This window comes from Dermacentor andersoni, chromosome 8, assembly GCF_023375885.2.
Source record: "Dermacentor andersoni chromosome 8, qqDerAnde1_hic_scaffold, whole genome shotgun sequence".
Taxonomy (NCBI): Eukaryota; Metazoa; Arthropoda; class Arachnida; order Ixodida; family Ixodidae; genus Dermacentor; species Dermacentor andersoni.
The window spans coordinates 23,419,291-23,447,070 of record NC_092821.1 but is presented as its reverse complement, the minus strand read 5'-3'; positions in this window follow the sequence as shown (position 1 = coordinate 23,447,070).

Below are 27,780 nucleotides of genomic sequence, written 5' to 3'. Positions count from 1 at the left end.
TGTTCAGGTCAGCACTTCACATATACAGAACGAAAAGAAATTATGGTGTTTCACGTGCCAAAACCACTTTCTGATTATGAGGCACGCCGTAGTGGAGGGCTCCGGAAATTTTGAGCACCTGGGTTTCTTTATCGTGCCCCTAAATCTAAGCACACAGGTGTTTTCGCCCCCATCAAAATGCGGCCGCCGTGGTCGGGATTCGATCCCGTGACCTCGTGTTCAGCAGCCCAACACCATAGCCACTGAGCAACCACGGCGGGTATTGTATAGAACAGCTTTTTAACAAGGTACACATGAAGTTAACACGAATGCTAAAATTGTAACCGTCATCCCCGTTTACTTGCAGAGGAAATGATCTGGCACATTTTGCAATGCATATCCTTTGCTGCGTTGCATTTACTACGTGCTATTAAAATTAGGAAAGTGTGCATGGTCGTTTCCGCAAAAAAGCGAACAGCCTAAAATTATTGTTATAGTTCCGAAAGTTGTGGCCTGGATAATTTCAGTTTGCCAAAATGTTTTCATAACCAATTATCTGCAAAAATAATATACTCACTCAAAAAGTAAATTACATGGTTTATTCATGGGGAAATTTCTAGTCCGCACAATAGACATGGAAGCAGATAAAATGGACACGCAAGCTGTTATTCACAACGGTTTATTTTTGGAAAGACACAAAACGTAAAAGCGCAAGCTAGCTGCACCGAGCATGTGCAAAACGAATCATCCATTTTTATATACACAGATTACAGAGCTTGAAGCAGTACTCAAGAATACAAATTATTTGTCAGTGATAGCAACCAATGGCTGACTGATGTATTTTCAAGCACGCCTTCTTATATGGAGCGCTTTTGTAATTTCACGTGTTCGTTTATTTTTACTCAAAAACAAAATATCAGTGTCAAAAAATACTACTTGACAATGACATAGGTTGCAGTGGTTAGATAAGTGCGAGTGATTTTTTTTTTCACATTTGCGCTTGTCTAACAAGTGCAAGCTATGTCAGTGTGCACCGGTTCACTGAAACATGTCATTGTGAACCGGGAAACCATACCCTCAATATTTCACTATCTCTCATCCTGGACAGCCAGAGTAGGAAAGAGCAAGGACATGGTCGGTCAATATTTACCACACATTAAGTCATCGCGACACGCTGTGAAAACGTATTGTTTATACGCTTCGTGTTTATAGCAACTTCAAGGGAACCGCATGACGCGGGGCAGCTAAAAATGTAAGAAAATAGTTCTTAAAACATTTACCGGCATTACAGTTCGCGCTATAATAACCTGCCAAAATGCGGCATAAGAAACTGAAATCAAAATAACATCAAAATAATACGTTTATGAAAAATGATGGCAAAAACATACCTTTTTTTTATAATTTGGGGACAGACAAAACTTCGGTGCAGTGCTGTCTTGAGGAAAAGCTGTTCGCTATTTGTGCAATGTGCAGTTTAAAACCCGGACAGTGCCAATATTAAATCACTTCGCATGACATTGCATCGCAGCTGGCACAGAAGCTGCATAAACGTTCACATCACGGAACGAAGAAAGCTCCGTGGGCTTCACAAGAACGTTGCCGGTTGGCTTGCATTGATGAATCAGCCACAACACAGCATAAGCATAAACAGCAGCAAAAATAGCTACTGAGCACGTGCTGGTGGGCTAGTTGGTTATGCATGATTACAAAGACGGCGCCGAATAAAACAACACACGAAGGAAGGAGACAACCATGTAGGCGCCTACGTGGTTGTCTCGTGTCTCCTTCCTTCGTGTGTTGTTTTAGTCGGCGCCGTCTTTGTAATCAAAAATAGCTAGATTGCTGCCACTATAAGCGACCAAACACCTACATCACTCCGACCGTACCACGCCGGCGTCGCAAAGGAACTGATGGTGATTGCGATGGTCTTCCTCTTTGCCTCGACTGTCAAAATTGTGTGTATGCGCGGGAGAGGCATGTGACTTTCTTTACATCCACCCGCTTCACTTTGACCACCGCGAAACTAAAGGCCCTCTTTACGCCTAATCATGACCACTCTTCCCCTCCTACCTTGCGAAGGTTGACTGATACGTAGACATTCCTCCCTCTCGGGGACAAGTACGGTGGCCTTTGTGTGCGCAACCCTTTCTGGGAACTGTACTTAGAGGGAGGAATGTACCTCATGGCCGAGGTTGAAAAAAAAAACCTGACAAGACCGCCGGCTCAATTTTGTTGTGCATTTAGGGGCTATATATCTTTCGAGACAATTATTGTTCTTGAAACCGACTTTTTTCGCAAAAGTATTTTCTCAAAATGTAATAGAAATAGAAAAATGAAATCATTTAGGGTAAATTATGTGGTTATCCTAATTTGCGCAAAAACATCATTTAGCACTTGTCGCTTTCAAAGACAAATTTTTGCTTCATGGCGCCCAGCGCAAAATAATGCTGAAGCCTATTGTAGTAATATTTTTATACTTAAATCGATGTCCGAAACGTTGCGGCTATGACGTTACCAGTTTTCAGACGCCAGAAGCACAGCAAAAGCGTGGCCTTTGATATCTTGGCTCTTGGTATCGGGAATGCCATAATTACAGGTGTATTAAGGGCACCGCAACACCTTGTCGGAGCTTTGAATTTTGTTGTCGTGTTATGAAGTGAAATCACTGAATATTACCAGTGTATAATTATCCCTTTTCGATCTGTTTTTTCACATAGCAAGCTACCATCGCCGTAAAGCCGATCAATTGACATAGTTACTTTGCCTTCATTTTGATGCAAGATCCTATTAGTTTCTTTTAATGTACAGAAGCCGTCGATAGGAGGCAGGGACGAAAACATGCGAATATAGACGCGAACAAAGCAACATTTTCCTATGCAGTAAGGATATTTCATTCTTTTTTCACAGAAAGGTGTCACTTGCAAAGATTTGAGCTTTTCTTTCTGTTCGACCTGTGTGCGTATACACAGGTCGACACTCGCGCTCACTGAGCAGCAGATGTATTTTGCAGCCTTCTGCATATTTGAGCGACAACGTTCCAGCGCCGTGTTACCATGAGTTTCGGCTATTTTTCTTCTTTAACAAATATTGTGACGTTACTGTGCTGACACGTCTCAGCTTAGGGCGTACTAATAATATCGCGGACTGCAGTGACCTGATTGTCTCATTGCAATGCTAATTGGGGGCCTTGCAATAGCAGTGCGTGGTAAGGGCCGAGTTACGCTCGAGCCCCACGCCACACCATCCGCCTGCCCGCACGCATGTGATCGGGTGACAATTTGCACATTTCGCAGACTGGTACACACATTTCGGTTTACACTGCATGTGCGAGCTCAGTGTATGCCAAAATTTGTGAACCAGTGTGCGAAATGTGCAGTTTTCCGCACGACCGTACGCGTGCAGCAAGCGGAGCGGTGTCACGGCTTAAGCGTAAATCGGCATTTAATTTAATTTAGTTAACCTGCCCTAAGGCCGGGATAAAGCTGTGGAAATGGTGCGCGGCCTACACAGTACTGTGCTATCACACTGGTGAGGTGGTGCAGAGCAAGCAAGTTTTCCCGAAGTGTGCTGACGTCACCGCATGCTCACGTAGTCCAGTAGAACCTTTAAAAAGGGAAGCTCTAACAGTTTACGAATATATTTCTTTAAACATTTTAGTAGCGCACGCCGTCAACAATACACTACCGACTTGGATTGGGGCTATGATTTAAAACAAAGAGCTTGATTCCTGAGTATATCATATATCGGCATTAATGTGTGTTAAAAAAAATTTACCCGAAACTCTCAAGTTGCTTCCCATTCTACATACTTGTCGGCAAACAGTACGATCTGTGGACCTACTGAGGATACATGTCCCTCAGAAAAAAAAAATAGTTTGATGTATAATAAAACATTCCTTACACAAAAGTAACGAGCCTTTTGACGGAGTGCTAAAGTTGTTATATAGACAAAATATAGAATAAGACATGTTGACGGGGCACTTAAAATATTCTATGTTCAAAGGTAAGAAGGAAGTCTTTTAACGGCGTATTTAAAATATTCTGTATACATAAGTGAGAAGGAAGTCTTTTAATGGTGTATTAAAGTATTCGTTGTACAAAACGTAGAAGGAAGACTTTTAACGGTGTATTAAAAATATTCTTCATTCAAAAGTAAGAAGGAAGACGGTTAACGGTGTATTGAAAAGATTCTTTATACAAAAGTAAGTATTTATACAAAAGTAAGTAAGTAAGTATTTAAAATATTCTGTATACATAAGTGAGAAGGAAGTCTTTTAATGGTGTATTAAAGTATTCGTTGTACAAAACATAGAAGGAAGACTTTTAACGGTGTATTAAAAATATTCTTCATTCAAAAGTAAGAAGGAAGACGGTTAACGGTGTATTGAAAAGATTCTTTATACAAAAGTAAGTATTTTGACCATGTATAAACAAATGTTACTAGAATGTAAATGTAAATAGATTGTCAGTAAAGTAAATAGAGAGTTGGTAGGAGTTTTAAGAATTTTAAGGGGCATATTTATAAGGGTAGACTGAACTGGATGCGTTGCAGCTGTTTGCTGCGGCCGATGACGTGCTCTCTGCTGCAATGCCGCTTTGCTGCATCACATGATTTCCGAGTCTTGACTCGGGTTCCAGCTTTGCTGCCGGGTCAGCATGACGTGACCGCCAGTGGTCGACGTGCGTAAACCGGAGTTGTTCGCGCACTTTCACAACATACGTCACAGCACTCACAACCTGGTGTACAACACCTTCCTCCCACAAGGGACATTCACCGCGCACAGTTGTCACAAACACTTGATCACCAACATCAAACAAGCGCTCACTTCAGCGACACTTACTGCTCTTGTTCTGTTCCTGCTGCTTGGTGAGCATTGATCTCGAAAAGTCCGATTTTAACAATTCAAGTTTTGTGCGTGGCTGTCCCTTGAGAAAAAGCTCACATGGTGTCTTTCCTGTCACACTATTGGGTGTGTTGCGGTATGCCATCAAAAAACTGTCAATACATTCCTGGAACAAATAACGTGCACCTGACAATTTGCTTTCCAATACTTGTGTTATCAGAGCACGTTTCACACCTTGCACGGTACGTTCGGCTGCGCCGTTTGAAGCTGCATGATAAGGAGGAGTGCGAATCTGTCTCACGCTGCTGCTGACCATGAAGTCTGCAAACTCGGCTGCAGTAAATTGCGGCCTATTATCGCTTACCAATGTTTCCGGAAAACCGTAAGATAGAAAAGCACTTCGAAGCTTTTCAGTTGTCTTTGTAGTAGACGTGGACGACGTTGGCCATACCTCGACCCACTTGGAAATTGGTCAACAAGAACAACAGACACATTTGCGCTCGTTTGAGCAATATCTACATGCACTCGTGAACAGCATCCAGTAGGATAACGCCATGGATGAAGTGGTACAGGTGGGGCTGCGGGTTGCACTGACTCGCATCTTTTGCATTTCTTTACGTTCTCTTCGATAGCTTGGTCAATTCCAGGCCACCAAACAAAACTGCCGGCCAGCATTTTCATGCGACTTGCCCCACGGTGTTCATTGTGTAACAGGTCGAGCACACGACACCTCAGCACTTCAGGCATAGCAACCCGGACTCCCCACTGGAGCCCTGCTCCAGTGAAAATTCATCTCGGCGTACGCAATACGCCTTGAGTTCTGAGCAGCAACTAGGTCAACCATTGAGAGTAAAGTCAGCTCCACGACTTAATGTCCAACATCGTCTGGACACTGACAATTTAGTCGACTCCCAATGGAAGAGATTGAAACACTGACAAACATTCTGCCGATTCTTTTTCGGCTAGGAATACTTGAGGCAATCTGGACAAGGCGTCAGCCACATCCATGTTCTTTTCCTTTCGGTCCTTAAGGCAGTACCTGTAGGCTGCAAAGGTCATTACCCAGCGCTGCATGCGTGCTGCTGCTAACGCTGGTGTAGCCTTTTGTTCGCCTGAGATACCAAGTAGCGGCTGGTAGCCGGTGTATATTCCAACGTTCTGCCCATACAGATAACGGTGAACTTTTTAAGTTCAAATGTCAAGGTCAATGCTTTTCGCTCCCACTGTGCATACTTTGCTTCCGCTGCGCTGAAGTTTCGCGAAGCCAACGCGATAGGCCTTTTTTCTCCGTTAACAATTTCATGCAATATGACTGCCTTTAGGCCGTAGCACGACGCGTCACAAAGCACTACCATCGGTTTGTCAACGTCGCAGAACGTGAGGACTTTGCTAATAACAAGCAGTTGTTTTGTATCTCAAAAGGCATCGGTGCATTCCTTCGTCCACGACCACTTTATATCTTTCTTTAAAAGCCGATACAGTGGCTTAGCGACCGTTGCACAGTTCCTCAGGGAATTTGAGTAGAAATTTAGCATACTCAAATATGCTTTTACTTCTGTGACGTTGGTGAGCTCACGTGCCTCAAGAATCAGCCCGATCTTTGCTTCCGTGGGATAAATCCCTTCAGCAGTCACTGTGTGACCCAAGTAAGTCACCGATTCTTGAAAGAAACGGCATCTGTCTGCGTTCAACGTGATGTTATACTCACGTAGCCTTTCCACGAGCCACTCTAGCGTCTTTTCAGAATTAGCTCTGTCAGATGCTGCCACAATCACGTCGATATACACCCGACATGCGGAATGCCTTTCAGTACTTCGTCCATCATGGACTGAAATATTGCGGCTGCACTAGCCATACCATATGGAAGGCGCTGAAACAGGAACAAACCCATACTGGTGTTCGCAGTCAAAAATAGTGTCGTGATACGGGATTCAGTGGTACCTGCTGATACGTTGCGGACCGGTCTAGACAGAACACTTTACCTCCCGTAGCTGTTGAGTACAGGTATTCTGGCCTGGGTAGCAGGTAATGGTCTGTTCTTTATTACTGGAATAATTGTAATTTTGTAGTCTCCGCAGAGCTTACGACTGCCGTCTCTCTTGGGCACTACCACAAGCGGTGTTGCCCAGTTGCTATGCGGCACTTGTCGTAGCATGCCTGTTTCCACTATATCGTTGAGTTGTTTTTCGACTTTCTGTTTAAGTACAATTGGAACAGACCTGGCACGACGAAACACTGGCACAGCGTTTGCATTCCGGGCTATTTTTGCATCAAAATATTTCACGGTGCCTAGTGCCTGATAGAACACTGTAAGGTACTGTCTTTGGAATGAAACAACTGGTCCCCTGCCTGACCTGACCTGACCAATCTGTAACTTTGTAATTCTGTAACTTTGGATCAAACTGGGCGAACTGCACTAAGCGCGACATTTCTGCCAGTGAGTAAGAACCGTAGCGTCACCCTTGTGCTGTCACCATTGTGGTCGTTGCTGCAGACTGGTTGTGCTACGTTGCTCCTTGCTGGTCTGCCCCGCGTCCGCAGGATCCGTTGCCTGAAGCTTCGATGTCGTTCCCTGTTCCCCGCTCGGGTTGCGCTCCGTAGCCCTCCAGCATGAAGCTGGAGGGCTTGCTGCATTCATGTCGGCTCTGTTGACGCATGTGCGGGGGCGTTGCTCGTGCCTGGCTGTAGTCTGTCGCACGTTGTAAGCTGCGGTGTCGTATTCCCGGAGCCCGTACTCTAAAGGAAGGCTTTTTCAGTCGCCAAAAATTCGCGTACTATTCTGCTATACAATTCTGTCGCCGCATTTGCCTACGGACTTTAAGCATACTCGCCGCCAGTTGATATGACCTAGTGGCCACAACGCAAAAGCACCTTTATACACAAAGCGCATACATATTATAGGCAGGTGTGACGTCACACATTAGATAATATCTGCGCAGCTCGCATGCGCCGCACGTCATCACAATTTCCAGATACGCAATTGGATATGAATGTTATAGTGTCCACTGAAATGTTTTGGCATTCCAAGTAGTTTGTGCTTCAGGGCATGAAACAGCGCATCGTTAAAAAGTAAGTTAAACAGTGCATTGTTACCGAAAGTTTGACGGTGCTTATCTTCAAACCAGTGCCGTTCTTAGAATTCGTTCCAAGTCCGTATGGTTTGCACACTTACTAACTACAATTCGTACCTTGAAATGCGCGCAGTAAAGTAATTGATAAAAGTTAAGTAGCGTATTTACATTGTGATTCAATTAAGCATTTTGAGAATGACTCCGCCTCAACGAGTATTTTAGTACAAGGGATACAATTGCGCTACCTGCCACTGAGAATATTTAAATATTTGGTTCAGTTAAAAAAATGCTATGTAGAGTAAGAACACACACGCAGGGGTAGGATAGCTGCCACAATTGTTCAAATCTGCTACATTCCGTTAAAGCTTCTCCAGGAGGAGCAGCGACGCGCAATCACTCAGGCCATGGCGAAGAAGGTTGTGGTCGGTACCAGGTGGTGGTCGCTACCTCTAACGCGATGAGTGTCGTGACATCTGCCATTCATAAGGCTAAATGAGCTGAAGAGTCACTGTGCTAATCCAATCCTGTACCAGGTGCCAGTACGGGCTCACGCATTATGGAGGAAGGAACCTCCATGCTGCGCATGTGACCGCTCCGCCATTAAACTCTGCGTGCCATAATGAGGGGTTGCGCGTAGTTTAGGATGAAATTCTGTCGGGCCTAGTACTAGGTGTTCGGTCCATTATGCGTTGGTGGTGCGTCCCTCATTCGTACTTAATACTGGTGACGTGGCCTTGGTGAGAGAGGTCATCCTCAACCGACGACGTGCACTTAGCCCGTTCGCCAAGGCAGCTGTGTCAAGGTGTACTCAGCGAACTGAAACTTATTCCCTGGCGCGTTATCAGCTTCTTTGCTGTGTGGCATTTATTTGTGTGTGCTTATAACGGAGCTGACTTGTAGCTCAGCCATTTTACTAGCTTCATGGCTTTAGCAGGAAAGTGAAATGGCTCTATTCGCTATTAGCACTCCACGTGGCTGTATTGCCAAGGGTTTCTTTGTGCCTTTATGTAGCTAGCTTCACGTCTCCGGACGCACAGTATTTTCTTTTTCCGGGTGCGCTGGTTGACGCAGTATGGCCGCGGATGGTTGTAATTTGTTCGTGAGTGGTCGCGTGTGTCGGTTATGTTCATCGAGAATAATAGCACTGGTGTGCGCCTCAACTCTAGAGCCATTTTTGATGCGTAGGAATAGTGTCCGGCGAATCACCATTCAAAATTATTGTTGACTGGTATAACAAAAGCTGCAACCTCTTGACCATTCCCACCAGTGCACATAGAAATGAGCATAATAACGTAACAGTTTGAAGCAATGATATGACTGGCCAATTGCGCATCATCCACGTTTAGCCGCAAATTCATCGAGTGTGCTGTTATCGGCAAACTAAATCTACTGCTAAGTAGGTTGAGCTTACCATTGTGCAAGGATGCCAGGAGAAAGTGAATACGTCATTCCGCGGTCATGCCGGAAGATGAAGTTTATTGCAAAACTTTTCCTTCTCTGCAATAGAAGTTTATGAATACGTATTTGAAGAAGCGATTAAAAACGAGCGCGTGCCTATCGCATGTGTGAGAAACTACAGTTGCGGACAAAATTGTCATGTGATGCTTTTTTTTTTAAATAATGCATATGACTTCCTAAGGTAGTCAATACTTAATTGGCACACGCGCGCGCGTGGAATACAAACTTTCGAAGTTACGATGACCTAAAGGACAGGAGCTATATCTGGATGTACATGAAGAAAATTTGCCGATGGGTAGCGTGCACAGATAGCGCAGAAACTACTAGTGATATTTTGCATCCATATTCATGCATCATCGAGGATTTATCCCATTTTTTTTAGAATACCAGCAAAATGTTTTCAGTGCACCGAGCATATAAATGCCGTTTATATTAAACACATTTACATCCAGAATAAAGCCCGCATTTCTTTAAAGGCTTTCGTTCATCTTCTGTACGAGGGCGCGTGCCTGTTCTTTCCTTCCGCATCTTGAAACGCTTGGGTTCAGCGAGATCAAGGGGAAAGCAAACATGTCCGCCATAGTGATTAGTAAGAGGGGATACGAAGATTGATGGAAGAAAATTAGGCAAACGACAAGCAACGGCGGTGCAGGAAAACGAAGTTCTCCATAGTCATTCTGATAGTTTGGTACAAGAGATTGGTGGCGCAACCCATTACCCCGTTCCAAAGGGGACGCTCATAGCATTCATCCACCTATCCTTCATCGACGTTGGATACCTAGGAAAGAATGTCATCTATCTGCGCGTCAAGCGAGAAACGACCCCTCCCGCTGCGTTACTGACGCACGTTCGGCACCTACAACGAAATACAGTGGGGTATGAAGTGTCGTAAATAATGCCAAAACGTTACCGGTAGTATTGCAGCCGGGATCGAGCAGCCAAGTCCCAAGGCAAACTCAGAAGTACGCGTCAAAAAGAACCACAATTGCCGGCGCTACTACTAAGATACGTATGTATGCATAGGAAGCTTCATCAACTTTATTAGAATTCATTGGAGTACAAACACCAAATTAAGAACGGATAACAAGCAACGTAGCTATGTTATATTTTACGAAAACGACACACCAAGCGCCGTCTTTACAGCTGGCATGACTATCGGAAAATTACGTGTGGCCCATGTAACATTTCCTGTTTTGTGCTACTGCTGCCATCGACTATTTAAAGCTCGTTTAGTGGCCTGTGAAGCACGCAAGAGCGCGGCACCGGCACCCGCAGCGGTAGGCAATGGCATGGCACTGCTGAGCTCGAGGTAGGATCCTGGCCACGGCGGCCGGATTTCGATGTAAGCGGAACGCAAAAATTATCGGGTACCTAAGTTTAACTGCACGTTACTCGCCCACTGTGGCGTGCCTCATAATCAGATCTTAGGTTTTGCACGTGAAACACCAGGATTTATTTTGTTTAACGTAGCCGGAACGCACTGAGCCGGCACGCTGAAGGTGCAGAAGGTATCCACCATTAACCACGGGACATGCTGTAGCTGAGGACGTAAGGCATTCCTTTGAATGCACAACTAATTACTGCCCGTTTTCGGAATGGAATATAAAGAAGAACTAAAAAAAATTGGAGGCAGCCGACTTCGCATGTAATTCATGCTGCAATACATACGCTCTACCTTGCACAATTTAGCTAGTGTGCGTCAACATTCCTCAAAGCTTTACTGCAAGCCGCATTTCCAGATAGAACACTTGAGTTTCAAGTGATGTCAGTGTGATAATATTCCAATTTTTATTTGATCCATGTTGTTTCAGAACAAGCCAGCCAACCTGCACAGTCCTCCCATAGATGCCACTTGTGGCATTTGTATTCAAGACCACAGTGATGATTCAAGGCAAAACAGCTCCAGCCTTGCAGAAATACGTGCTAGTGCGAATACAAGTGCAACTGCCAGTTCTGTGTAAGAAGAGGAAACTAGCCCATCTATAAATAAAACAGATGTTCTTTTTGGTGAAGATGCAACAAGCTTCAGTGGCAGTAAACTAAATTTTTCTTTTGAGTTTAGCCGTGATAGCGATCCTGTTAAGAAACAGATGAAATGCACACCAATGACGAAGGATGTTCACAGATGCATGATGCCGAAGGAAGTGTCAGTGAAGCTGTAGGAGATGATGATCTCGTTAAGTATATTGAAAAACTCGGAGAGGAAACCCTACCTCATCAGGCAAGAACAAAAGCACAAGCTTTTCTGTTAGTACTTACATACAATGTCACTGCAGGACTTACATGGACACAAATTCGAGGCATTCTAACTGTGATCAATGCTTTGGTTGGGGAGATAGTTGTGACATGCGCTACCTACTGCCTGAGAAAGCTTTGGAAGGGCAAGAATGAAGCGTTGCGGTTGCACTTATATTGTCAACCCTGCCATAAATACCTCGAACTATCTTGCGATGCCAAAAACAAGTCCACTTTCACCTGTGCTTCATGTGGCCCAGAAAAGAGGCTTCAAAAGTTAACGAATTCTGGGCGTTTCTTTTGTGCTTAACTTGAAAGATCAGTCGCTTGAACTCTTAAAACAAGTTGGCAGAACTCTCCACACTAACGTACAGAAGCTGTCAGCAGAGCCTCCAGTGCCAGGTGCTTTTTCTGACAGCACCGGTGCAAATCTGTACCGTAGTGTACGAAAGCAGGCGAACATGGCATGGAGTGACATCACGTTGACCTTCAACAGTGATGGGCACCTGTGGTTGATTCCAGCAAGAGCACAATTTTGCCAGTTCGAGTAATGATAAATGAGCCGCCAGTTTTGAAGCGGTGGCAAAAAGTGCTCGTCTCAGGGCTATGGTAGTTCTGCAAGACTCACCCACCGATGCATCTCTTCATGACACAGTTTGTTGAAGAACTCTAATGAAATATCCATTTATTCATATATTGAAAATAAATTGCGAATTCGTGACTGCTCTCTTCCAGCAAGCGACTTCAAAACAAACAAAGAATTCTTTTTCAACAAGGACAGCTTTTTTGCTTGTGGTTTTTACTGCTTTGAGAAGTGTAGACAGGTAGTTGGGCTTACTTTCATATGAACGGAAATGTTCAGCTGGAAGTTACTAAAGAAGCTCATATTTCTGGTATGGACAAGAAAGAAGTATGAATGAAAAAATTTAACTAAATGGTGCAGTTTGAATTAATTCGCTTTTAAATACATTGGAAACATAGTTGGCCAATGAATAATTATAGATAGATTTCAATGAACTGAGAGTACGAAATATCAGTTTAAATTATCATGAGTTTACTGTACAGCGAACAGGCGCCGTATGCCCGGCGGTAGTTTTGTCTCGATCCCACTTGGTTCTTTTTCATCACGCTGACGGTCACACGGGCCGCTTGCCCCCGTGTTTGTGTTGTCTGATGACGGCAGTGCACTGCTTGCATAGTTGCATGCGGCAGTAGGTGGGCATGTGAAATTTAGTTGGAGGACCACTAGAAACACGGTGCAAACCGCAAAGCACATGACAGTGCAGGCGACCTTACGACTAGGACCTGCCCGTGTCTCTCTCACAACGGCTACCTAAAAGCAGTGTCGCTTGACAGGGTTGTGGATTTGTCGCTTCGATAGAAACATAATCGGGCCTGCTACTTGGCTGTGTGATTTGTGCAGTGTGCCATAATCGTTAAATAAAATGCTATTTAGGAATGCTTGTGAACGACATTCAGGCAAAGATAGTACAGGTACACCATGTAGATGGAAAGTGCATCACAGATGTGAACAATGTATGGCACCCCGGCCCACGGCAGCTGCATTTCGATGGGAGCTAAATGCAAAAAATTAGTTGGCTATACATACCTATATGTATATATATATATATACATATATATATATATATATTTATTTATTTATTTATTCAAACATACTGCCAATCTCTAGAGCGCATTATTGCAGGGAGGGCAAGAACGTACAATGCAATAAATACAAATCGAAGAGTGAGTATACAGGCGGAATAATTTCTTGTGGATTAGGGAAGGTGAACTGCCCGTGTATCCAGCATTTGGAGCATGTTAAAGGTCTCCTGGCGGTCAAAATTATAGCGGAGGCCCCCGCTATTGTGTGCCTCATAATCAAATCATGCTTTTGGCACGGAAAGCCCCAGAATTCAAGAATTCCTATTTTGAGAGTAAATTACATACTTCAATACTGCTATTCTTAATGGAACTTTCGCATGAAGTGGAAGGATTGATGTAAAAGTACAAAGCGTGTATATACATGCAATAAGCGTGTCTTGCACAGTCTTGCCACTCTTCACTCGCGGTCCCCATACCGGTCCCCATGTGGGTTAGGTACATGTTAGAAATGACAGTGGTTGCAGCCAAACGGATACGTTTCTGATATTTGTGAAAAGTTAACACCATGCAAATTTGTCAAGCTGGCAACTTATGCAGGGCATGCTGAAGCAGAGCCGCAATAAAGCACACCTTTAGGGTCGAGGCGACGCTACAGAAGTGGCCACACGTCAAATCAACACTTCAGTGCCCGCTGCAGTAGCTGTGTGGGTATGGCCGTACTTGAGGTCGCGGGCTTAATCCCGACCGCGGCAGCTGCATTTCGATGGGTGTGAAATAAAATATGCTTGTGCACTCAGATTTAGGGACACGTGAAAGGACACCACAGTGTCACATTTAATCAAGAGTCCGATGCTACGGCGCGTTTTACAATTCGATTGCAATTATGGCATGTACAGCCCCATACTTCAATTAGTGTAATACTCGTGCCACGATGCCATGTGCTATGTGAGGCAATGAATATGTTCAACTCTCTCTCTCTCAGAGGTCATTAAGTACGGCGCAATACATTGCTTAAGCAAACACCTCCCCCTGTGTGTCCTGTGTACTACACAGGCAAACACCGGTGGTGCAGGCAAGGTGATGTTTAACATCACCTCGCCAATCTCATGTTGTACTAAACGTTGGAATTAAACATTCGCCTTCAATATCACTGCTAATTATCGTCGATGAAAGCAAGCTGCACAGAAACCTTCGTTTACATCGATTGCCAGATTGCATCGGATCTTCATTATTTTTCCTCGTCTATGGATAAAGCTGAAAACTAAATTAAAACTGATTTTGCATAAGAACACTTCGAGACTACTGGCCTTGTTTTGAACATTCGGTTTGGTTTTCAGGCATTGCAAAGCGATTGAAATCTACGCATAGAAGATGGCAATTCTTCAGTTAACTGGTAGCTGAGCAGCTTGAAGAGAGTGCCAACTTAGCAGTAGAGTAGCACTCTAAAGAGCAATGTAAAAAATTTGAGCAATAGGGTATCAGTGATTATTTTTTTACTTTTCTATTGATCAGTCAGATCTCTAAGGCTATAAACAGTTGTGAAGCTATAGCCACGGTCCATGGTTCCATGGTCTGTTGCTTGGATGTTTGTTGCTAGCTGCTAGGAAAACGAAGCTGAGAAAGGTGTGCTGCTTTTATGTTTCATTCCCTTCGTAGTGCAGTGTGCAAAGCAGCTTTACACTACAAACATCTTGACTTGTTAGTAAAACTGCTGGGTATTCTTTCTACCGCGAGGTATGTATCGGCATGCCTAGTGATAAGGCATAAGTCGCTGTCATCATCATCATCAGCCTAGTTACGCCCACTGCAGGGCAAAGGCCTCTCCCATACTTCTCCAACTACCCGGTCATGTACTAATTGTGGCCATGTTGTCCCTGCAAACGTCTTAATGTCATCCGCCCACCTAACATTCTGCCGCCCCCTACTACGCTTCCCTTCCCTTGGAATCCAGTCCGTAACCCTTAATGACCATCGGTTACCTTCCCTCCTCATTACATGTCCGGCCCATGCCCATTTCTTTTTCTTGATTTCAACTAAGATGTCATTTACCCGCATTTGTTCCCCTCACCCAATCTGCTCTTTTCTTATCCCTTAACGTTACACCTATCATTCTTCTTTCCATAGCTCGCTGCGTCGTCCTCTATTTCAGCAGAACCCTTTTCGTAAGCCTCCAGGTTTCTGCCCCGTAGGTAAGTACTGGTAAGACACAGCTGTTACACACTTTCCTCTTGAGGGATAGTGGCAACCTGCTGTTCATGAGTTGAGAATGCCTCCCAAACGCACCCCAGCCCATTCTTATTCTTCTGGTTATTTCAGTCTAATGATCCGGATCCGTGGTCACTACCTGCCCTAAGCAGCTGTATTCCCTTACCACTTCCAGTGCCTCGCTACCTATTGTAAACTGCTGTTCTCTCCCGAGACTGTTAAACATTACTTTAGTTTTCTCTAGATTAATTTTCAGACCCACCCTTCTGCTTTGCCTCTCCAGGTCAGTGAACATGCATTGCAATTGGTCTCCTGAGTTACTAAGCAAGGCAATATCATCAGCGAATCGCAAGTTGCTAAGGTATTCTCCATCAACTTTTATCCCCAATTCTTCCCACTCCAGGTCTCTGAATACCTCCTGTAAACATGCTGTGAATAGCATTGGAGATATCGTATCTCCCTGTCTGACGCCTTTCTTCATTGGCATTTTGTTGCTTTCTTTTTGGAGGATTACGGTGGCTGTGGAACCGCTATAGATATCTTCCAGTATCTTTACACATGGCTCATCTACACCCTGATTCCGTAGTGCCTTCATGACTGCTGATGTTTCGACTGAATCAAATGCTTTTTCGTAATCAATGAAGGCTATATATAAGGGTTGGTTATATTCCGCACATTTCTCTATCACCTGATTGATAGTGTGAATATGGCCTATTGTTGAGTAGCCTTTACGGAATCCTGCCTGGTCCTTTGGTTGACAGAAATCTAAGGTATTCCTGATTCTATTTGCGATTACCTCAGTAAATACTTTGTAGGCAACGGACAGTAAGCTGATCGGTCTATAGTTTTTCAAGTCTTTGGCATCCCCTTTCTTATGGATTAGGATTATGTTAGCGTTCTTCCAAGATTCCGGTACGTTCGAGGTCATGAGGCCTTGTGTATATAGGGCGGCCAATCTTTCTAGGACAGTGTTCCCACCATCCTTCAACAAATCTGCTGTTACCTGATCTTCCCCAGCTGCCTTCCCCCTTTGCATAGCTCCCAAGGCGTTCTTTACCTCTTCCGGTGTTACTTGTGGGATTTCAAGTTCCTCTAGCCTATTCTCTCTCTCTTTATCGTCGTGGGTGTTACTGGTACTGTATAAATCTCTATAAAACTTTTCAGCCACTTGAACTATCTCATCCATATTAGTAACGATATTGCCGACTTTGTCTCTTAACGCACACATCTGATTCTTGCCTATTCCTTGTTTTTTCTTCACTGCTTTTAGGCTTCCTCCGTTCCTGAGAGCCTGTTCAATTCTATCCATATTATAGTTCCTTATGTCCGCTGTCTTACGCTTGTTGATTAACTTAGAAAGTTCTGCCAGTTCTAATCTAGCTGTAGGGTTAGAGGCTTTCATACATTGGCGTTTCTTGATCAGATCTTTCGTCTCCTGCGATAGCGTACTGGTTTCCTGTTTAACGGCGTTACCACCGACTTCTATTACGAATCCCTAATGATGCCCATAAGATTGTTGTTCATTGCTTCAACACTATGGTCCTCTTCCTGGGTTAAAGCCGAATACCGGTTCTGTAGCTTGACCCGGAATTCCTCTAGTTTCCCTCTTACCGCTAACTCATTGATTGGCTTCTTATGTACCAGTTTCTTCCGTTCCCTCCTCAAGTCAAGGCTAATTCGAGTTCTTACCATCCTATGGTCACTGCAGCGCACCTTGCCGAGCACGTCTACATCTTGCATGATGCCAGGGTTCGCGCAGAGTATGAAGTCGATTTCATTTCTAGTCTCACCATTCGGGCTCCTCCACTTCCACTTTCGGCCAACCCGCTTGCGGAAAAAGGTATTCATTATCCGCATATTATTCTGTTCTGCGAACTCTACTAATAACTCTCCTTTGCTATTCCTAGAGCCTATGCCATATTCCCCCACTGACTTGTCTCCGGCCTGCGTCTTGCCTACCCTGGCATTGAAATCGCCCATCAGTATACTGTATTTTGTTTTGACTTTACCCATCGCTGATTCCACGTCTTCATAGAAGCTTTCAACTTCCTGGTCATCATGACTAGATGTAGGGGCGTAGACCTGTACAACCTTCATTTTGTACCTCTTATTAAGTTTCACAACAAGACATGCCACCCTCTCGTTAATGCTATAGAATTCCTGTAGGTTACCAGCTATGTTCTTATTAATCAGGAATCCGACTCCTAGTTCTCGTCTCTCTGCTAAGCCCCGGTAGCACAGGACGTGCCCGGTTTTTAGCACTGTATATGCTTCTTTTGGCCTCCTAACTTCACTCAGCCCTATTATATCCCATTTACTGCCCTCTAATTCCTCCAATAGCACTGCTAGACTCGCCTCACTAGATAACGTTCTAGCGTTAAACGTTGCCAGGTTCATATTCCAATGGCGTCCTGTCCGGAGCCTGGGATTCTTAGCACCCTCTGCAGCGTGGTAGGTCTGACCGCCGCCGTGGTCAGTTGCTTCGCAGCTGCTGGGGACTGAGGGCCAGGGTTTGATTGTTGTGTTCATATAGGAGGTTGTGGCCAAGTACTCCACCAGGGTGGCCAATCCTGCTCTGGTGAGAGAGTGCGTTACGGGTTCTGGTCACCGGGATCAGGCCGCACTCCAGGCCTGTTTGTGCAATTTTCTCAACACACGGTTTTTTTTGTATTTTCCGGTGGAGAATTTTGCGGCACCGGGATTTGAAGCACGGTCCTCTTGCACGGGAGGCGGATACTCTACCGACCCCGCAGGAGTTAAATTAAAAATTAAATTATGGGGTTTTACGTGACAAAACCACTTTCTGATTATGAGGCACGCCGTAGTGGAGGACTCCGGAAATTTCGACAACTTGGGATTCTTTAACGTGCATCTAAATCTAAGTACACGGGTGTTTTCGCATTTCGCCCCCATCGAAATGCGGCCGCCGTGGCCGGGATCCGATCCCGCGACCTCGTGCTCAGCAGTCTAACACCATAGCCACTGAGTAGCCACGGCGGGTCCCGCAGGAGTTGTACGCCTCATTTAACCTACAGTAATATATATATATATATATATATATATATATATATATATATATATATATATATATATATATATATATATATATTCATCTCATCTATGGGATCGCATGCGCGCGCTATTGCTTTGTCTCTGCGTCTCTGCGTTCGTCTCTGCAGAGACAAAAGTCACTGTACAGCACTAAAAACACTGCAGTGAACACAACGAAGAGAACAGCACAAACGCAGAAGTGATGAGACGCAGCACTAATATAAATTTATTTGGTAAAATATAATATAGACATCCCCTAAACGATCTGTCACGCTGGTGCCTAAGAAATTATAATTCTTCCAAAAAAGCAATTGACACTCTACTGAGAGGGACATCTAGTGAACGGGATATCTTTTTGGCATTGTGAATCCTCACATTATGAGATACCCCTGTTTGCTTTAAATAGTGCATTCATTTACTAAATTGAGGCATACACATGTTGGAATGTGCTGACATTTGCCTGCATGCACACATTTGATGGCATAGTTCTTTTACTCTATCATGAAGAGAGTGGCCAGTCTTTCTAACAGTGTTTAATACGTGTAAGGTACATAAAGGATAAATATTTGCAAACTCAAAGAAATATTTTCTTGAATATGCTGGTTCAAGGTAGCTGTTATGGTGAAGGCCTGGAAAGGCCTTCGCCATAACACCCATCTTGAACCAGCATACTCAAAAAAATATTTCGTTGAGCCTGGAAAGGCCTTGTTGCTAAAGTGGATGAATGGGTAGCATGGTTACTACACAAAAAAAGTAACGCGAAAACACGAGGCAAGCTAAAGACTGGATGAGCACTGAATGGCACCAATAAAGCAGTTTAGTAGGTAAAGGCTGGTTATGAGGCTAAAGGGTGTACTCCCTCTCACACGACAGGTGGCTGCTAGCTGACCATGAGAAATTGGAGTTAATGATACATATTTGAGCAGTGACAACAACTCCCATACATTTAAGTGCAAATCTTAAAATTCATGTATCTGTGTACTTTAGCGTGGATTTTAAGTATTTCTTTGCGTCACAGAGATATAGAACATTGTGCTTGACAATTGTTATCTCGAATAGGGTTTGCGCAGATTCTCGTAAATGCTGAATCGGTTATTTCGAGGTAGTGTGGGAGTTTGATTTATGAAGAGTATGCAGAATTTATTGCTGAACATATCTAAACCAAATCTGCTGGTCCAGATAAAGTAAAAGGTTCTTTTGACATGCATTTCAGCAGTGTGTGTAGAGAACCAGCATTTATTACTTAGGCTCAAGGAACAGTGGCTGTGTATTGGTAAATGGTGATTTTATAATAGATGCTTATCTATTATGTGTACGCTACCAGAGAGTTTCTGTATACCTACATTTAACGTTACATCATTGGTTTTAAAATGTGTGCTATATGGCTCAGTTATCATGGAGCAGAGCAAAGAGTATACTGTTCGTCTAAAATAATCCTTTTTTCAACATACTAGGGAATATATAATATCTAGGTGCACTGACAAGGCTTATGCAAATAATAAAATACGAAGTTGCAGTGGCGTAGTAACGGCACTGGCCGCGGAGCCATGGGCCCCCGGGTGCCTGGTGCCAGGTGGAGGTGGGGGGTGTCATATATGAGTGTCATATATGGAGGCTTCACTGGGCGTAAATATTGACCGAACAGTTCATGTGCGGGGTGCTCCTGCGGTGCGCCCTTGTCCCACCATGGTTTGTGTATCGTCAATATGTATACAATGGTCCATTTATCAGTTTAGCGTCGTTTGTAATAATTTTGTATCAGTTTCGCGGTATAGATTAAGAACACTGTCTTCTAGTCATAGCTAACCATCTCTTTGTCATTTTGTTGTTGTCACGGTGGCGTGACAGGTCGGCGTATTGAGCCCTATTCTCCTTAATCTAACTATGGTTGGCCTTGCTCAACTATGGTTATGGAAGGTTGAAAGAAGAGAGATGGAAGAAAAGATAAGAGACGCTGGCTGCTGCGTGTTGTTGGCGGTCCGCCATCTGAACTGTTGTGACTCATCCTGTATATATATTGTAAATATAGTTTTCATATACTCGCACCATCCTCGTAACATATTGGTGGAGATTCGGGGTACCACGGCTGGAAATGAAGCTACGCAGTGGAGGGCGCATCACCCTCCGCACCATGAATGACGGTGTGCACGCCGAATCAACTTCGTTGGAGCCACCAATATCACTGTCGCTAGATACGTCACTGTCACCTTCGGTTGTCGTTGTGCAACCCAAGGATCCTGGAATTTTCTGCGGGACTGATGGCGCCGCGTTGAAAGTGGGTAGCCATGTACGAGCGCGTGAGTGGAATCAACAGATGGGACCGTACAGTTACGCTAGGTAACCTGTTATTCTACCCAAGAGGCATGGCAAAGGTGTGTTTGGCAAACCACGAAGAGGAGCTAACCAGCCGGCGCCAATGCAAAGAGAAATTGACAGAGTTGTTTCGCAAGCCAGCTGGCCGTAAAATTGCCCCAAAGCAGGAACTTGCCTCCCGTGCCCAATCCCCCAAGGAGTCTCGTACATCCAGGACATGCTGGTACTTTGTCGTAAAGCCCGTCACGACATGACAGAAGCTGAGAAGGTCGCGCGCGTGCTTAAGGGCATTGCTGACGACGCTTTTAATCTACTCATGTGCAAGAGTTGCTCTACAGTTGACCAAATCATTAAAGAGTGCCGACAATTCGAGCAGGTGGAAAGCCGACGCGTCTTGAAACCATTCGCCAGACTTCCCGATATTGCCGTTTGACACCATCCTCTCTTCTACGCCACGTGTTGCAATTGAGTACGCTCGTGAAGTCATCGATCGTCCTCGCATGGCACGTAAAGTCACTCAATCGCGTTTATTAGCCTCACAGTAAATAGGGAAAGAGCGCTACGACCGCTGCCATCGCGATGTTAAGTTCGCACCAGGTGCTTGGGTGCTCCTCTGGTCACCATATCGTCGGGTTGGCCTCTCCCAGAAGCTTCTCTCTCGCTACACAGGGCCTTATGAAGTCCTACGGCAAGTTAACGACGTCAATTACGAGATTTCGCCGCTGTACATTGTTGCATCCTCAAGTCAGACGCCTGTCGACGTCATGCACGTTTCGCGGCTGAAGCCATACTTCGCTTTCAATTCTTCGGCTGCGATGCGCCGAGACGGCGCTTCGCCACCCGAGGGTCCTGTTACGGGAGGATGAACGAAGAGAGAGGAAGAAGATCGGAGACGCTGGCTGCTGCGTGTTGTTGGTGGTCAGCCACCTTAACTGCCTCATCCTGCATTTATATTAGAAATATAGTTTTTATATAATCGCAACATCCCCGTAACAATATTACCCAAGACAATTCACCAATGTACGCTGATACCAAAGTACCAATACCAACGTACGCTGATGATATTTGTCTTTTCCCTTCTGCGATGACTCGCCTTCAAGTGAGCGCAAGAATTGAGCTGGCAGCCACCCGAATTTGTTCGTAACTCCGGAAACATGGCCTTAGTGTGTCCAACGAAAAACGCGCGTTAATCGCGTTTACGTGCAAACCCATGACGCCGCACCCTGTTTCTCTCACATGCCAGGGTATCAAATACCAGAAGTACTACCGCTTAATAGCTGTGATTATAGACCAGGACCTTTCATGGAGCCGCCATTTCATCTACCAAGTACGACTTCGTACAAAGGGTTGACCATGCAAATTGCAACAACGTGTCCCTTGAAAAGCGGAGAGTCAATATTCTCCTGCGCATCTGGCAAGCTCTTTGCCGACTAGTCTAACAGGCGTATAATACGAGTACTACCAGTCAGTTTGGAGTTCGCAAAGAGTGCACGTTTCACTTCGACTGTGTCGCAGCCGTTATCTCGCAGGATGGTCACCATTTTCCCTTCAAGCTGACCCATTACCGTCGGCATCGGTTTAGGCCCACCTGCACACGCTGTACCACTCTGAGCAATGTGAAGATTATCGTGACCATCTTCTGCACTTTCTTGGGCAAGTTCCTGTTGTTTCTCCTGTTCCCCTTCGACTTGTTCCGGTCTTAAAAGAGAGCTTGATGCTTCGCCACGCCTCCTAGAACCAGTAGGGCAAGCATCAGGCCTATGGCCTTTCTTTGTGCCTACCGAGTATGATGTTGCCTTGCGAGTTCTGGATCTAGTCCAGCAGTCGGAAGCTCGGTGTCCCTGTTTGTTACATAGAAAGCACAGCGGTTTTCCTTTCCTTTCATTTGTAGCCACTGCTTTATTGTGGGCTACAAGCTCCCTTCGTTCTCGTTTTCTTCCTTGCCTGTAGTCATATTTGTTATACCTTGCGCTTCCAGCTCCCGGTCGGCTGTCTTTGCCAGTGTGTCGAGATCACGACCTCCTATTTCCTTGAGAAAGATAGCCAGCTTTCCCTCGCGGCATCGTGAAAACTGTTCAGACACGATCCTGTCTCGCAACGCTTCATACACCTTCAGTGTCTTGGCTAACTCTGGGCAGCGCTCAAGGTAGCCGAGAAAACATCCTTGAAACTTTCTTGCCATCTCAGCATTCTCGGGATTCGCATCCCGAAACTTCGCCAGATACCCTTCTTCCGTGTGTCAGAACTGCTGTAGAAGAGTCTGTCCTAACGTCGCGAAATCTGTGGCGTCTTCCGCAGACATCCGACCTACTGCCGTTAATGCTTCCTCGGTCAAAGACTTAAAGATAAAGCCCACTTCTCTTCTGGCCAGCTTTCACTAGTAGCCACTCTCTCAAGCCTTTGTATATAGGTGTCTAATTCATCTCTACCCTCGTTGAGGGGCAGAACCATCCAATGAGGGCTGCTAAAACCATGTGCACCGCCGGTCTCCTCGCTGACGCCACTCGCATGTAAACGCTCTGCCTCTATTATCTGCCGTCGTACTTCAAAGGCGATCGTTCAGCCTTTATGCGGGCTAACTCTCTGCTATGTTCTTCCTGGGCCGCTGAAGACGACGAAGTGCCTTCTTGGTAGAACGCGCTTCCGATGGGCTGCGCGAATTTTGGCCTTTTTCGGCAGTCTTTCGATCTTGTTTTCCTAGGCTTTGTGCTCTATCGACGACGGAACTCGAGAGGACCACGAGGATACCGCTTTCTCCGCAAGTGGGACCTTATTTCCTCCATTTTTGGACTTCGTGTGTTCAACGCAGCACGTAGCTGAGGCTACCGCGGCCGACCGGGCCCGCGGCGTCCCCACCGGCGGATCGTTTGCCGCTCGTGGTCGCGCGGAAGTTGTGAATCATGGCTACTATGGAAGGAGCGACTACACCCGAGGAATCTTCGGTTCCAGGACAATGGTACGCTAGCGAAGGAGGAAGGTACGTGCCGCTAGAGAAGAGCGGACAGAAAACTGCGAAACAGCGAGCCCGGCAGAGCCAAGCAGGCAGGAAAATGGCGGCCAAGTCGATCGAGCGTCAGCATACGCGCATTCCAGACGGCGCCGAGAAAATTGTTCTCCGACCACGTGGCGGCTTAGTTAAGCTTACCAAATATGGAACAGCATATCTGACTGACATCATCAAAATGTCGGCGGGGATTAACCCACGCGAAGAGAAGGAAGATATAATAACTCCAAATATGAAGCAGCACTCCGTTCTCGTCATCACTACGAGTGCGGAGAGGAAGCTGAAGTACGCGAGCGTGAAACACCTCATGTTCGACGGTGAACAAGTGGAGACTTTCGCCTACGTGGCCACCCCCGAGCACTGCGGAAAGGGAGTCATCCACGGGGTTCCACTCGGATACTCCATCGAAGAAATTCTGTACCGCCTAGACCGCAAGGATAACCCCGAGATTCGAGGCGTCCGCAGGCTGGGCAAAGATTCACAGTCGATCTTTATTCTCTTCAAGGAGAAAGAAGTGCCAAGGTGGATTTACCTTAACGGGGCACCGCACAGATGCCAGCTGTACCGCAAAAAATACGAAGTGTGTGTCGCCTGTGGCCGACTCGGGCATCGCGCTGACGTGTGCCCGGACCCGACGAACGTCAAGTGCCGTGGCTGCGGCCTCGAGAACCCGTCAAGTGACCACAGGTGTGAGCTGAAAGGCCAGCTGTGCGGCAAAGACCACGCCCTAGGAGATCCCAAGTGCCGAGAACTCTTCCGCACTCCCTACGAAGTTAAGAAGCGACAGTGGGAGAAGATGGCACAAGCAACGACGGCTGGTGGGGGACATCAGAGTCGACAACGCGAACCCAAAGGGGGCAAAGACTTCAAGTTTCGTGAGGACTCTTTCCCAAAGCTGGAAGCAAATCAGAGCAGACCATCGCCGCCACCCAAAGGACGCTCCGGTTCCCGTGCCAGGAGCCAGTCCAGGGGGCGCTCCAGCTCAAGGGACCCTGCCAACCCATGGAGACGAGGTAGGAGCAAGGAGCGTAAGGGTGTGAATTTTGCGGGCAAGGTCTCCCAGGAAAATAATCAGAGGGATAAACGGGACGAGGAAATTGAGAAATTAAAGAAAATGGTCGAAAAATTAACGGGGATAGTCGATTCGCAACGGTCCGAAATCCAAAACTTAAAGAAATCACAGAGGCAGGCAACCCCTCCTCCGCAACAACCCATTAGACAGATGACCCCCCCAGCGGCACGTCAACAGCCGCAAGGAGAGGATAAGATGATCACAGAGGCGTCCCTCCCGCCACCAACGAAACGCAAAATTCAAGACGCCGATCCTATTCAGGCTATAGAGAAAAGGGTCGAAAATTTGGAAAGGTTAGAGGCCAAGATGAATGAATTCATTACCCAATCCACATCCAAATTCAAGCTGTCCTCGGGGCAGTTCAGAAACAGGCCGAGGAATGCCAAAGGCTAAGGACTGAGATGGTCGCCATGAACGGGTGGTAACAGAATATGGAGCAGATCGTCACGCAACTGCAAAATGGCCAGGCGCGCAAATGAAAATCAAATCTGGCAGTGGAACTGTCGCGGCTTCCGGCGCAAGCGGTCGATTCTGCAACAATACCTTCCGCTATTAGATGAGACTCCTTTGGCGATTGCCCTCCAGGAAACTGGAGGACCCGCAAAACTGTCAGGTTATCAGGCATTTCATAGTGGCAGGGGGGAGAAATCCTCGGTCACAACGCTCGTGAAAAGAAATATCGCGGCCATTGAACACGATTTAGAGTCGAGAGAGATCGAGAACGTGTTTGTCGAAATTCTAACCGGAAAACAGAAGGACCCTAGTTTATTCCTTCTAAATTTATACAGCTCACCCAGGCAAAGGAAGGTGAGGTTCAGGGCTCTGCTTCGCAAGGCCCTCAAAATTTCAAACAACCAGCCACTGTTGATAGTGGGGGACTTTAATGCACATCACCAGGAATGGGGGTACCCGCACCAAAGCCCGAAAGGCAGACAGCTGTGGGAAGATACGCATGACATAGGGCTCACTCTGCACACGGACCCTGAGAGTCCAACGAGGGTGGGCAAAAGCGTTAGTAAAGATACATCTCCAGATCTGACATTCTCGAAAAACATTAAAGATCTAGAATGGCATAATTCGGATGAAAATTTTGGCAGCGACCACTACATAATTGCTTCCATACTGAAAGAGGGCCTTCAAACGCACAGGGTTCGCGCGCCGGCCGTCGTTGAATGGGATAAGTTTAGAGATATCAGGAGAGCGCAGGAACTGGGGCCCATCAGAAACATCGAGGAATGGACGACGGCACTCAAATCAGACGTTAAAGAGGCGACAAAAACGCTCGAAGGGGATAACGCCCCGGAGATAGCGGACAGCCGTCTTCTGCATATGTGGGAAGCTAAGCAAAGCATGGAGCGTCGTCTCAAAAATCAGAAATGGAACCGCAACCTCAGAAGAAGGATTGCTAGGCATAATAAGGAAATCGAAGATTATACTTTTACATTATGCGAACAAAATTGGGCCAACAAGTGTGACGAAATAGAGGGGAGCATGAACCTCTCCAAGACGTGGAACATCCTCCGGCACTTGTTGGACCCCGCAAGCTCAAAAACTCAATCCGGTATAAGATTGGCAAAAGCTAGGCACGCGTTCGTAGGGAACGATGATTATTTCATGAAGAAATTAATTGAGACGTTCGTGGGGGAAACATCGCGAACTCCACTACCCGACTATGGTGGAGCGCCTAACGAGGCGTTGGACGCCCCCATCACAGAAGCGGAAGTGCGAGCAGAGATTGTAAGACTCCGAACGAAGTTGGCTCCGGGCCCTGACGGGGTAACGAACAAAATGCTCAGGAACTTAGACGATGATTCCATTAGTTATCTAACGACGTACATGCAGGAATGTTGGGAAAAAGGCGAGCTCCCACAACAGTGGAAGACGGCAAGCAATATTTTAATACCAAAACCCGGGAAGCCTCCGCAATTAGAAACCTTACGGCCAATTTCCTTAACTTCATGCGTGGGGAAATTGATGGAGCACGTCGTCCAGACCAGACTGATGGGCTTTATGGAGCAGGGCGATCTGTGGCCACATGAGATGGTCGGGTTCCGACCTCACTTGTGTACGCAGGACGTCATGCTCCAAATCAAACATGATATAATACACTCAAGGTCTAAAGATGCAAAAGCAATTCTGGGACTGGACCTCACGAAGGCTTTTGACAACGTAAAGCATGAGGCGGTCCTGGAAGGGCTGAACAAGATTAATGTAGGTACCAGGACATATCGATACATCAGGGACTTTCTGACGGGAAGAACTGCTTGCATGAAGTTCCAAACGCTGGTATCCCCCACAATTGAGCTAGGGAGTAAGGGTACGCCCCAAGGATCAGTGCTGTCTCCCCTACTCTTCAACGTGGCTATGAGAGAACTCCCCGAGCAATTGGCAAAGCTCGAGGGATTAAAATTTAGTATATATGCGGATGATATCACCCTCTGGGTCAACCGGGGAAGTGATTCAGCCGTCGAAAGCCTGCTCCAGGCCGCCACCGACATCATAGTCGATTACGCGGCCGAGAGAGGCCTAGCATGCTCGCCGCAGAAATCAGAATTGTTCATATACAATCCGAAACACTTAAGGTGCGAGGCACCATCGGAGATCAAAATTAATGTGGCGGGTAAAGAGGTACCAATAGTCGAGCAAATTAGAATCTTGGGCCTGATTCTCCAGTCACACGGCCACAATGGCGAGACCGTCAAGAGGCTGCAGAATCACGCAATATAGACCCTGAGCCTAATTAGGCGGGTGGCCAGCAAAGGCCGAGGGTTAAAGGAGAAAAATTTAATTAAACTAATACAGGCGTACATATTCAGCCGGGTGAGCTATGCAACGCCATATCTCGATTTGAAAGTGGTGGAAAGAGAAAAGATTTATTCTCTAATGAGAAAGTGCGTAAAACGAGCGCTGGGACTGCCCATGTGTACAACAACAGAGAGACTCA